This window comes from Lissotriton vulgaris, chromosome 3_2 (genome assembly GCF_964263255.1).
Source record: "Lissotriton vulgaris chromosome 3_2, aLisVul1.2, whole genome shotgun sequence".
In the NCBI taxonomy this organism is placed as follows: Eukaryota; Metazoa; Chordata; class Amphibia; order Caudata; family Salamandridae; genus Lissotriton; species Lissotriton vulgaris.
Window position 1 is genome coordinate 89,875,055 of NC_141690.1, and position 13,967 is coordinate 89,889,021.

General features: G+C 50.5%; 1 protein-coding gene across 1 annotated transcript in view; it reads left to right on the forward strand.

The window, feature by feature from the left end:
• The window catches only part of KCNIP4 (potassium voltage-gated channel interacting protein 4), a 1,100,610-nt gene that overhangs the window by 579,276 nt on the left and 507,367 nt on the right, over nucleotides 1-13,967 (forward strand). The gene's annotated exons all lie outside the window — the stretch shown is intronic.

The window sequence follows — 13,967 nt, forward strand, 5'->3', positions numbered from 1 at the left end:
AGTCTGCCCTGTTTCCATGATGCACTGGGCCAGGGACAGACTGATTTGCATATAGCCAGGTTCTGAGCTGGGATGGTGCAGTGAGATAAATAACGGTGATGGATCAAGCCCTGATGTTCGGACTGGGTAAGAGTGGTCTGCTTAATTCAGACACTCTGTTCATCACCACCCCCTTTTCTGAATCGTTTTTGGCCACTATAGGTGTGGCAGGGTATACTCAGACATGAGTCCCTTTCTCACTGCACCATCAGGATTCAAGCAAGTCGGGCCGAAGACAGCTGAAATGCCAGAAACCGGTCCCCGGTAGCTTGTCTCCTTTCTGGTGAAGAATTGGCTTGGTAGTTTAGTCTGCCCTGTTCCCATGATACACTGGGCCAGGGACAGACTGATTTGCATATAGCCAGGTTCTGAGCTGGGATGGTGCAGTGAGATAAATAACGGTGATGGATCAAGCCCTGATCTTCGGACTGGGTAAGAGTGGTCTGCTTAATTCAGACACTCTGTTCATCACCACCCCCTTTTCTGAATCGTTTTTGGCCACTATAGGTGTGGCAGGGTATACTCAGACATGAGTCCCTTTCTCACTGCACCATCTGGATTCAAGCAAGCCGGGCCGAAGACGGCTGAAATGCCAGAAACCGGTCCCCGGTAGCTTGTCTCCTTTCTGGTGAAGAATTGGCTTGGTAGTTTAGTCTGCCCTGTTCCCATGATGCACTGGGCCAGGGACAGACTGATTTGCATATAGCCAGGTTCTGAGCTGGGATGGTGCAGTGAGATAAATAACGGTGATGGATCAAGCCCTGATCTTCGGACTGGGTAAGAGTGGTCTGCTTAATTCAGACACTCTGTTCATCACCACCCCCTTTTCTGAATCGTTTTTGGCCACTATAGGTGTGGCAGGGTAAACTCAGACATGAGTCCCTTTCTCACTGCACCATCAGGATTCAAGCAAGCCGGGCCGAAGACGGCGGAAATGCCAGAAACCGGTCCCCGGTAGCTTGTCTCCTTTCTGGTGAAGAATTGGCTTGGTAGTTTAGTCTGCCCTGTTCCCATGATGCACTGGGCCAGGGACAGACTGATTTGCCTATAGCCAGGTTCTGAGCTGGGATGGTGCAGTGAGATAAATAACGGTGATGGATCAAGCCCTGATCTTCGGACTGGGTAAGAGTGGTCTGCTTAATTCAGACAATCTGTTCATCACCACCACCTTTTCTGAATCGTTTTTGGCCACTATAGGTGTGGCAGGGTATACTCAGACATGAGTCCCTTTCTCACTGCACCATCAGGATTCAAGCAAGCCGGGCCGAAGACGGCTGAAATGCCAGAAACCGGTCCCCGGTAGCTTGTCTCCTTTCTGGTGAAGAATTGGCTTGGTAGTTTAGTCTGCCCTGTTCCCATGATGCACTAGGCCAGGGACAGACTGATTTGCATATAGCCAGGTTCTGAGCTGGGATGATGCAGTGAGATAAATAACGGTGATGGATCAAGCCCTGATCTTCTGACTGGGTAAGAGTGGTCTGCTTAATTCAGACACTCTGTTCCTCACCACCCCCTTTTCTGAATCGTTTTTGGCCACTATAGGTGTGGCAGGGTATACTCAGACATGAGTCCCTTTCTCACTGCACAATCAGGATTCAAGCAAGCCGAGCCGAAGATGGCTGAAATGCCAGAAACCGGTCCCCGGTAGCTTGTCTCCTTTCTGGTGAAGAATTGGCTTGGTAGTTTAGTCTGCCCTGTTCCCATGATGCACTGGGCCAGGGACAGACTGATTTGCATATAGCCAGGTTCTGAGCTGGGATGGTGCAGTGAGATAAATAACGGTGATGGATCAAGCCCTGATCTTCGGACTGGGTAAGAGTGGTCTGCTTAATTCAGACACTCTGTTCATCACCACCCCCTTTTTTGAATCGTTTTTGGCCACTATAGGTGTGGCAGGGTATACTCAGACATGAGTCCCTTTCTCACTGCACCATCAGGATTCAAGCAAGCCGGGCCGAAGACGGCTGAAATGCCAGAAACCGGTCCCCGGTAGCTTGTCTCCTTTCTGGTGAAGAATTGGCTTGGTAGTTTAGTCTGCCCTGTTCCCATGATGCACTGGGCCAGGGACAGACTGATTTGCATATAGCCAGGTTCTGAGCTGGGATGGTGCAGTGAGATAAATAACGGTGATGGATCAAGCCCTGATCTTCGGACTGGGTAAGAGTGGTCTGCTTAATTCAGACACTCTGTTCATCACCACCCCCTTTTCTGAATCGTTTTTGGCCACTATAGGTGTGGCAGGGTATACTCAGACATGAGTCCCTTTCTAACTGCACCATCAGGATTCAAGCAAGCCGGGCCGAAGACGGCGGAAATGCCAGAAACCGGTCCCCAGTAGCTTGTCTCCTTTCTGGTGAAGAATTGGCTTGGTAGTTTAGTCTGCCCTGTTCCCATGATGCACTGGGCCAGGGACAGACTGATTTGCATATAGCCAGGTTCTGAGCTGGGATGGTGCAGTGAGATAAATAACGGTGATGGATCAAGCCCTGATCTTCGGACTGGGTAAGAGTCGTCTGCTTAATTCAGACACTCTGTTCATCACCACCCCCTTTTCTGAATCGTTTTTGGCCACTATAGGTGTGGCAGGGTATACTCAGACATGAGTCCCTTTCTCACTGCACCATCAGGATTCAAGCAAGCCGGGCCGAAGACGGCGGAAATGCCAGAAACCGGTCCCCGGTAGCTTGTCTCCTTTCTGGTGAAGAATTGGCTTGGTAGTTTAGTCTGCCCTGTTCCCATGATGCACTGGGCCAGGGACAGACTGATTTGCCTATAGCCAGGTTCTGAGCTGGGATGGTGCAGTGAGATAAATAACGGTGATGGATCAAGCCCTGATCTTCGGACTGGGTAAGAGTGGTCTGCTTAATTCAGACACTCTGTTCATCACCACCACCTTTTCTGAATCGTTTTTGGCCACTATAGGTGTGGCAGGGTATACTCAGACATGAGTCCCTTTCTCACTGCACCATCAGGATTCAAGCAAGCCTAGCCGAAGACGGCTGAAATGCCAGAAACCGGTCCCCGGTAGCTTGTCTCCTTTCTGGTGAAGAATTGGCTTGGTAGTTTAGTCTGCCCTGTTCCCATGATGCACTGGGCCAGGGACAGACTGATTTGCATATAGCCAGGTTCTGAGCTGGGATGGTGCAGTGAGATAAATAACGGTGATGGATCAAGCCCTGATCTTCTGACTGGGTAAGAGTGGTCTGCTTAATTCAGACACTCTGTTCCTCACCACCCCCTTTTCTGAATCGTTTTTGGCCACTATAGGTGTGGCAGGGTATACTCAGACATGAGTCCCTTTCTCACTGCACAATCAGGATTCAAGCAAGCCGAGCCGAAGACGGCTGAAATGCCAGAAACCGGTCCCCGGTAGCTTGTCTCCTTTCTGGTGAAGAATTGGCTTGGTAGTTTAGTCTGCCCTGTTCCCATGATGCACTGGGCCAGGGACAGACTGATTTGCATATAGCCAGGTTCTGAGCTGGGATGGTGCAGTGAGATAAATAACGGTGATGGATCAAGCCCTGATCTTCGGACTGGGTAAGAGTGGTCTGCTTAATTCAGACACTCTGTTCATCACCACCCCCTTTTCTGAATAGTTTTTGGCCACTATAGGTGTGGCAGGGTATACTCAGACATGAGTCCTTTTCTCACTGCACCATCAGGATTCAAGCAAGCCGGGCCGAAGACGGCTGCAATGCCAGAAACCGGTCCCCGGTAGCTTGTCTCCTTTCTGGTGAAGAATTGGCTTGGTAGTTTAGTCTGCCCTGTTCCCATGATGCACTGGGCCAGGGACAGACTGATTTGCATATAGCCAGGTTCTGAGCTGGGATGGTGCAGTGAGATAAATAACGGTGATGGATCAAGCCCTGATCTTCGGACTGGGTAAGAGTGGTCTGCTTAATTCAGACACTCTGTTCATCACCACCCCCTTTTCTGAATCGTTTTTGGCCACTATAGGTGTGGCAGGGTATACTCAGACATGAGTCCCTTTCTCACTGCACCATCAGGATCCAAGCAAGCCGGGCCAAAGACGGCTGAAATGCCAGAAACCGGTCCCCGGTAGCTTGTCTCCTTTCTGGTGAAGAATTGGCTTGGTAGTTTAGTCTGCCCTGTTCCCATGATGCACTGGGCCAGGGACAGACTGATTTGCATATAGCCAGGTTCTGAGCTGGGATGGTGCAGTGAGATAAATAACGGTGATGGATCAAGCCCTGATCTTCGGACTGGGTAAGAGTGGTCTGCTTAATTCAGACACTCTGTTCATCACCACCCCCTTTTCTGAATCGTTTTTGGCCACTATAGGTGTGGCAGGGTATACTCAGACATGAGTCCCTTTCTCACTGCACCATCAGGATTCAAGCAAGCCCGGCCGAAGACGGCTGAAATGCCAGAAACCGGTCCCCGGTAGCTTGTCTCCTTTCTGGTGAAGAATTGGCTTGGTAGTTTAGTCTGCCCTGTTCCCATGATGCACTGGGCCAGGGACAGACTGATTTGCATATAGCCAGGTTCTGAGCTGGGATGGTGCAGTGAGATAAATAACGGTGATGGATCAAGCCCTGATCTTCGGACTGGGTAAGAGTGGTCTGCTTAATTCAGACACTCTGTTCATCACCACCCCCTTTTCTGAATCGTTTTTGGCCACTATAGGTGTGGCAGGGTATACTCAGACATGAGTCCCTTTCTCACTGCACCATCAGGATTCAAGCAAGCCGGGCCGAAGACGGCTGAAATGCCAGAAACCGGTCCCCGGTAGCTTGTCTCCTTTCTGGTGAAGAATTGGCTTGGTAGTTTAGTCTGCCCTGTTCCCATGATGCCCTGGGCCAGGGACAGACTGATTTGCATATAGCCAGGTTCTGAGCTGGGATGGTGCAGTGAGATAAATAACGGTGATGGATCAAGCCCTGATCTTCGGACTGGGTAAGAGTGGTCTGCTAAATTCAGACACTCTGTTCATCACCACCCCCTTTTCTGAATCGTTTTTGGCCACTATAGGTGTGGCAGGGTATACTCAGACATGCGTCCCTTTCTCACTGCACCATCAGGATTCAAGCAAGGCGGGCCAAAGATGGCGGAAATGCCAGAAACCAGTCCCCGGTAGCTTGTCTCCTTTCTGGTGAAGAATTGGCTTGGTAGTTTAGTCTGCCCTGTTCCCATGATGCACTGGGCCAGGGACAGACTGATTTGCATATAGCCAGGTTCTGAGCTGGGATGGTACAGTGAGACAAATAACGGTGATGGATCAAGCCCTGATCTTCGGACTGGGTAAGAGTGGTCTGCTTAAATCAGACACTCTGTTCATCACCACCCCCTTTTCTGAATCGTTTTGGCCACTATAGGTGTGGCAGGGTATACTCAGACATGAGTCCCTTTCTCACTGCACCATCAGGATTCAAGCAAGCCGGGCCAAAGACGGCGGAAATGCCAGAAACCGGTCCCCGGTAGCTTGTCTACTTTCTGGTGAAGAATTGGCTTGGTAGTTCAGTCTGCCCTGTTCCCATGATGCACTGGGCCACGGACAGACTGATTTGCATATAGCCAGGTTCTGAGCTGGGATGGTGCAGTGAGATAAATAACGGTGATGGATCAAGCCCTGATCTTCGGACTGGGTAAGAGTGGTCTGCTTAATTCAGGCACTCTGTTCATCACCACCCCCTTTTCTGAATCGTTTTTGGCCACTATAGGCGTGGCAGGGTATACTCAGACATGAGTCCCTTTCTCACTGCACCATCAGGATTCAAGCAAGCCGGGCCGAAGACGGCTGAAATGCCAGAAACCGGTCCCCGGTAGCTTGTCTCCTTTCTGGTGAAGAATTGGCTTGGTAGTTTAGTCTGCCCTGTTCCCATGATGCACTGGGCCAGGGATAGACTGATTTGCATATAGCCAGGTTCTGAGCTGGGATGGTGCAGTGAGATAAATAACGGTCATGGATCAAGCCCTGATCTTCGGACTGGGTAAGAGTGGTCTGCTTAATTCAGACACTCTGTTCATCACCACCTCTTTTCTGAATCGTTTTTGGCCACTATAGGTGTGGCAGGGTATACTCAGACATGAGTCCCTTTCTCACTGCACCATCAGGATTCAAGCAAGCCGGGCCGAAAACGGCTGAAATGCCAGAAACCGGTCCCCGGTAGCTTGTCTCCTTTCTGGTGAAGAATTGGCTTGGTAGTTTAGTCTGCCCTGTTCCCATGATGCACTGGGCCAGGGACAGACTGATTTGCATATAGCCAGGTTCTGAGCTGGGATGGTGCAGTGAGATAAATAACGGTGATGGATCAAGCCCTGATCTTCGGACTGGGTAAGAGTGGTCTGCTTAATTCAGGCACTCTGTTCATCACCACCCCCTTTTCTGAATCGTTTTTGGCCACTATAGGTGTGGCAGGGTATACTCAGACAGGAGTCCCTTTCTCACTGCACCATCAGGATTCAAGCAAGCCGGGCCGAAGACGGCTGAAATGCCAGAAACCGGTCCCTGGTAGCTTGTCTCCTTTCTGGTGAAGAATTGGCTTGGTAGTTTAGTCTGCCCTGTTCCCATGATGCACTGGGCCAGGGACAGACTGATTTGCATATAGCCAGGTTCTGAGCTGGGATGATGCAGTGAGATAAATAACGGTGATGGATCAAGCCCTGATCTTCGGACTGGGTAAGAGTGGTCTGCTTAATTCAGACACTCTGTTCATCACCACCCCCTTTTCTGAATCGTTTTTGGCCACTATAGGTGTGGCAGGGTATACTCAGACATGAGTCCCTTTCTCACTGCACCATCAGGATTCAAGCAAGCCGGGCCGAAGACGGCTGAAATGCCAGAAACCGGTCCCCGGTAGCTTGTCTCCTTTCTGGTGAAGAATTGGCTTGGTAGTTTAGTCTGCCCTGTTCCCATGATGCACTGGGCCAGGGACAGACTGATTTGCATATAGCCAGGTTCTGAGCTGGGATGGTGCAGTGAGATAAATAACGGTGATGGATCAAGCCCTGATCTTCGGACTGGGTAAGAGTGGTCTGCTTAATTCAGACACTCTGTTCATCACCACCCCCTTTTCTGAATCGTTTTTCGCCACTATAGGTGTGGGGGGTATACTCAGACATGAGTCCCTTTCTCACTGCACCATCAGGATTCAAGCAAGCCGGGCCGAAGACGGCTGAAATGCCAGAAACCGGTCCCCGGTAGCTTGTCTCCTTTCTGGTGAAGAATTGGCTTGGTAGTTTAGTCTGCCCTGTTTCCATGATGCACTGGGCCAGGGACAGACTGATTTGCATATAGCCAGGTTCTGAGCTGGGATGGTGCAGTGAGATAAATAACGGTGATGGATCAAGCCCTGATGTTCGGACTGGGTAAGAGTGGTCTGCTTAATTCAGACACTCTGTTCATCACCACCCCCTTTTCTGAATCGTTTTTGGCCACTATAGGTGTGGCAGGGTATACTCAGACATGAGTCCCTTTCTCACTGCACCATCAGGATTCAAGCAAGTCGGGCCGAAGACAGCTGAAATGCCAGAAACCGGTCCCCGGTAGCTTGTCTCCTTTCTGGTGAAGAATTGGCTTGGTAGTTTAGTCTGCCCTGTTCCCATGATGCACTGGGCCAGGGACAGACTGATTTGCATATAGCCAGGTTCTGAGCTGGGATGGTGCAGTGAGATAAATAACGGTGATGGATCAAGCCCTGATCTTCGGACTGGGTAAGAGTGGTCTGCTTAATTCAGACACTCTGTTCATCACCACCCCCTTTTCTGAATCGTTTTTGGCCACTATAGGTGTGGCAGGGTATACTCAGACATGAGTCCCTTTCTCACTGCACCATCTGGATTCAAGCAAGCCGGGCCGAAGACGGCTGAAATGCCAGAAACCGGTCCCCGGTAGCTTGTCTCCTTTCTGGTGAAGAATTGGCTTGGTAGTTTAGTCTGCCCTGTTCCCATGATGCACTGGGCCAGGGACAGACTGATTTGCATATAGCCAGGTTCTGAGCTGGGATGGTGCAGTGAGATAAATAACGGTGATGGATCAAGCCCTGATCTTCGGACTGGGTAAGAGTGGTCTGCTTAATTCAGACACTCTGTTCATCACCACCCCCTTATCTGAATCGTTTTTGGCCACTATAGGTGTAGCAGGGTATACTCAGACATGAGTCCCTTTCTCACTGCACCATCAGGATTCAAGCAAGCCGGGCCGAAGACGGCTGAAATGCCAGAAACCGGTCCCCGGTAGCTTGTCTCCTTTCTGGTGAAGAATTGGCTTGGTAGTTTAGTCTGCCCTGTTCCCATGATGCACTGGGCCAGGGACGGACTGATTTGCATATAGCCAGGTTCTGATCTGGGATGGTGCAGTGAGATAAATAACGGTGATGGATCAAGCCCTGATCTTCGGACTGGGTAAGAGTGGTCTGCCTAATTCAGACACTCTGTTCATCACCACCCCCTTTTCTGAATCGTTCTTGGCCACTATAGGTGTGGCAGGGTATACTCAGACATGAGTCCCTTTCTCACTGCACCATCAGGATTCAAGCAAGCCGGGCCGAAGACGGCTGAAATGCCAGAAACCGGTCCCCGGTAGCTTGTCTCCTTTCTGGTGAAGAATTGGCTTGGTAGTTTAGTCTGCCCTGTTCCCATGATGCACTGGGCCAGGGACAGACTGATTTGCATATAGCCAGGTTCTGAGCTGGGATGGTGCAGTGAGATAAATAACGGTGATAGATCAAGCCCTGATCTTCGGACTGGGTAAGAGTGGTCTGCTTAATTCAGACACTCTGTTCATCACCACCCCCTTTTCTGAATCGTTTTTGGCCACTATAGGTGTGGGGGGTATACTCAGACATGAGTCCCTTTCTCACTGCACCATCAGGATTCAAGCAAGCCGGGCCGAAGACGGCTGAAATGCCAGAAACCGGTCCCCGGTAGCTTGCCTCCTTTCTGGTGAAGAATTGGCTTGGTAGTTTAGTCTGCCCTGTTTCCATGATGCACTGGGCCAGGGACAGACTGATTTGCATATAGCCAGGTTCTGAGCTGGGATGGTGCAGTGAGATAAATTACGATGATGGATCAAGCCCTGATGTTCGGACTGGGTAAGAGTGGTCTGCTTAATTCAGACACTCTGTTCATCACCACCCCCTTTTCTGAATCGTTTTTGGCCACTATAGGTGTGGCAGGGTATACTCAGACATGAGTCCCTTTCTCACTGCACCATCTGGATTCAAGCAAGCCGGGCCGAAGACGGCTGAAATGCCAGAAACCGGTCCCCGGTAGCTTGTCTCCTTTCTGGTGAAGAATTGGCTTGGTAGTTTAGTCTGCCCTGTTCCCATGATGCACTGGGCCAGGGACAGACTGATTTGCATATAGCCAGGTTCTGAGCTGGGATGGTGCAGTGAGATAAATAACGGTGATGGATCAAGCCCTGATCTTCGGACTGGGTAAGAGTGGTCTGCTTAATTCAGACACTCTGTTCATCACCACCCCCTTTTCTGAATCGTTTTTGGCCACTATAGGTGTGGCAGGGTATACTCAGACATGAGTCCCTTTCTCACTGTACCATCAGGATTCAAGCAAGCCGGGCCGAAGACGGCTGAAATGCCAGAAACCGGTCCCCGGTAGCTTGTCTCCTTTCTGGTGAAGAATTGGCTTGGTAGTTTAGTCTGCCCTGTTCCCATGATGTACTGCGCCAGGGACAGACTGATTTGCATATAGCCAGGTTCTGAGCTGGGATGGTGCAGTGAGATAAATAACGGTGATGGATCAAGCCCTGATCTTCGGACTGGGTAAGAGTGGTCTGCTTAACTCAGACACTCTGTTCATCACCACCCCCTTTTCTGAATCGTTTTTGGCCACTATAGGTGTGGGGGGTATACTCAGACATGAGTCCCTTTCTCACTGCACCATCAGGATTCAAGCAAGCCGGGCCGAAGACGGCTGAAATGTCAGAAACCGGTCCCCGGTAGCTTGTCTCCTTTCTGGTGAAGAATTGGCTTGGTAGTTTAGTCTGCCCTGTTCCCATGATGCACTGGGCCAGGGACAGACTGATTTGCATATAGCCAGGTTCTGAGCTGGGATGGTGCAGTGAGATAAATAACGGTGATGGATCAAGCCCTGATCTTCGGACTGGGTAAGAGTGGTCTGCTTAATTCAGACACTCTGTTCATCACCACCCCCTTTTCTGAATCGTTTTTCGCCACTATAGGTGTGGGGGGTATACTCAGACATGAGTCCCTTTCTCACTGCACCATCAGGATTCAAGCAAGCCGGGCCGAAGACGGCTGAAATGCCAGAAACCGGTCCCCGGTAGCTTGTCTCCTTTCTGGTGAAGAATTGGCTTGGTAGTTTAGTCTGCCCTGTTTCCATGATGCACTGGGCCAGGGACAGACTGATTTGCATATAGCCAGGTTCTGAGCTGGGATGGTGCAGTGAGATAAATAACGGATATGGATCAAGCCCTGATGTTCGGACTGGGTAAGAGTGGTCTGCTTAATTCAGACACTCTGTTCATCACCACCCCCTTTTCTGAATCGTTTTTGGCCACTATAGGTGTGGCAGGGTATACTCAGACATGAGTCCCTTTCTCACTGCACCATCTGGATTCAAGCAAGCCGGGCCGAAGACGGCTGAAATGCCAGAAACCGGTCCCCGGTAGCTTGTCTCCTTTCTGGTGAAGAATTGGCTTGGTAGTTTAGTCTGCCCTGTTTCCATGATGCACTGGGCCAGGGACCGACTGATTTGCATATAGCCAGGTTCTGAGCTGGGATGGTGCAGTGAGATAAATAACGGTGATGGATCAAGCCCTGATCTTCGGACTGGGTAAGAGTGGTCTGCCTAATTCAGACACTCTGTTCATCACCACCCCCTTTTCTGAATCGTTTTTGGCCACTATAGGTGTGGCAGGGTATACTCAGACATGAGTCCCTTTCTCACTGTACCATCAGGATTCAAGCAAGCCGGGCCGAAGACGGCTGAAATGCCAGAAACCGGTCCCCGGTAGCTTGTCTCCTTTCTGGTGAAGAATTGGCTTGGTAGTTTAGTCTGCCCTGTTCCCATGATGCACTGGGCCAGGGACAGACTGATTTGCATATAGCCAGGTTCTGAGCTGGGATGGTGCAGTGAGATAAATAACGGTGATGGATCAAGCCCTGATCTTCGGACTGGGTAAGAGTGGTCTGCTTAATTCAGACACTCTGTTCATCACCACCCCCTTTTCTGAATCGTTTTTGGCCACTATAGGTGTGGGGGGTATACTCAGACATGAGTCCCTTTCTCACTGCACCATCAGGATTCAAGCAAGCCGGGCCGAAGACGGCTGAAATGCCAGAAACCGGTCCCCGGTAGCTTGTCTCCTTTCTGGTGAAGAATTGGCTTGGTAGTTTAGTCTGCCCTGTTCCCATGATGCACTGGGCCAGGGACAGACTGATTTGCATATAGCCAGGTTCTGAGCTGGGATGGTGCAGTGAGATAAATAACGGTGATGGATCAAGCCCTGATCTTCGGACTGGGTAAGAGTGGTCTGCTTAATTCAGACACTCTGTTCATCACCACCCCCTTTTCTGAATCGTTTTTCGCCACTATAGGTGTGGGGGGTATACTCAGACATGAGTCCCTTTCTCACTGCACCATCAGGATTCAAGCAAGCCGGGCCGAAGACGGCTGAAATGCCAGAAACCGGTCCCCGGTAGCTTGTCTCCTTTCTGGTGAAGAATTGGCTTGGTAGTTTAGTCTGCCCTGTTTCCATGATGCACTGGGCCAGGGACAGACTGATTTGCATATAGCCAGGTTCTGAGCTGGGATGGTGCAGTGAGATAAATAACGGTGATGGATCAAGCCCTGATGTTCGGACTGGGTAAGAGTGGTCTGCTTAATTCAGACACTCTGTTCATCACCACCCCCTTTTCTGAATCGTTTTTGGCCACTATAGGTGTGGCAGGGTATACTCAGACATGAGTCCCTTTCTCACTGCACCATCTGGATTCAAGCAAGCTGGGCCGAAGACGGCTGAAATGCCAGAAACCGGTCCCCGGTAGCTTGTCTCCTTTCTGGTGAAGAATTGGCTTGGTAGTTTAGTCTGCCCTGTTTCCATGATGCACTGGGCCAGGGACAGACTGATTTGCATATAGCCAGGTTCTGAGCTGGGATGGTGCAGTGAGATAAATAACGGTGATGGATCAAGCCCTGATATTCGGACTGGGTAAGAGTGGTCTGCTTAATTCAGACACTCTGTTCATCACCACCCCCTTTTCTGAATCGTTTTTGGCCACTATAGGTGTGGCAGGGTATACTCAGACATGAGTCCCTTTCTCACTGTACCATCAGGATTCAAGCAAGCCGGGCCGAAGATGGCTGAAATGCCAGAAACCGGTCCCCGGTAGCTTGTCTCCTTTCTGGTGAAGAATTGGCTTGGTAGTTTAGTCTGCCCTGTTCCCATGATGCACTGGGCCAGGGACAGACTGATTTGCATATAGCCAGGTTCTGAGCTGGGATGGTGCAGTGAGATAAATAACGGTGATGGATCAAGCCCTGATCTTCGGACTGGGTAAGAGTGGTCTGCTTAATTCAGACACTCTGTTCATCACCACCCCCTTTTCTGAATCGTTTTTGGCCACTATAAGTGTGGCAGGGTATACTCAGACATGAGTCCCTTTCTCACTGCACCATCAGGATTCAAGCAAGCCGGGCCGAAGACGGCTGAAATGCCAGAAACCGGTCCCCGGTAGCTTGTCTCCTTTCTGGTGAAGAATTGGCTTGGCAGTTTAGTCTGCCCTGTTCCCATGATGCACTGGGCCAGGGACAGACTGATTTGCATATAGCCAGGTTCTGAGCTGGGATGGTGCAGTGAGATAAATAACGGTGATGGATCAAGCCCTGATCTTCGGACTGGGTAAGAGTGGTCTGCTTAATTCAGACACTCTGTTCATCACCACCCCCTTTTCTGAATCGTTTTTGGCCACTATAGGTGTGGGGGGTATACTCAGACATGAGTCCCTTTCTCACTGCACCATCAGGATTCAAGCAAGCCGGGCCGAAGACCGCTGAAATGCCAGAAACCGGTCCCCGGTAGCTTGTCTCTTTTCTGGTGAAGAATTGGCTTGGTAGTTTAGTCTGCCCTGTTTCCATGATGCACTGGGCCAGGGACAGACTGATTTGCATATAGCCAGGTTCTGAGCTGGGATGGTGCAGTGAGATAAATAACGGTGATGGACCAAGCCCTGATCTTCGGACTGGGTAAGAGTGGTCTGCTTAATTCAGACACTCTGTTCATCACCACCCCCTTTTCTGAATCGTTTTTGGCCACTATAGGTGTGGCAGGGTATACTCAGACATGAGTCCCTTTCTCACTGCACCATCTGGATTCAAGCAAGCCGGGCCGAAGACGGCTGAAATGCCAGAAACCGGTCCCCGGTAGCTTGTCTCCTTTCTGGTGAAGAATTGGCTTGGTAGTTCAGTCTGCCCTGTTCCCATGATGCACTGGGCCAGGGACAGACTGATTTGCATATAGCCAGGTTCTGAGCTGGGATGGTGCAGTGAGATAAATAACGGTGATGGATCAAGCCCTGATCTTCGGACTGGGTAAGAGTGGTCTGCTTAATTCAGACACTCTGTTCATCACCACCCCCTTTTCTGAATCGTTTTTGGCCACTATAGGTGTGGCAGGGTATACTCAGACATGAGTCCCTTTCTCACTGTACCATCAGGATTCAAGCAAGCCGGGCCGAAGACGGCTAAAATGCCAGAAACCGGTCCCCGGTAGCTTGTCTCCTTTCTGGTGAAGAATTGGCTTGGTAGTTTAGTCTGCCCTGTTCCCATGATGCACTGGGCCAGGGACAGACTGATTTGCATATAGCCAGGTTCTGAGCTGGGATGGTGCAGTGAGATAAATAACGGTGATGGATCAAGCCCTGATCTTCGGACTGGGTAAGAGTGGTCTGCTTAATTCAGACACTCTGTTCATCACCACCCCCTTT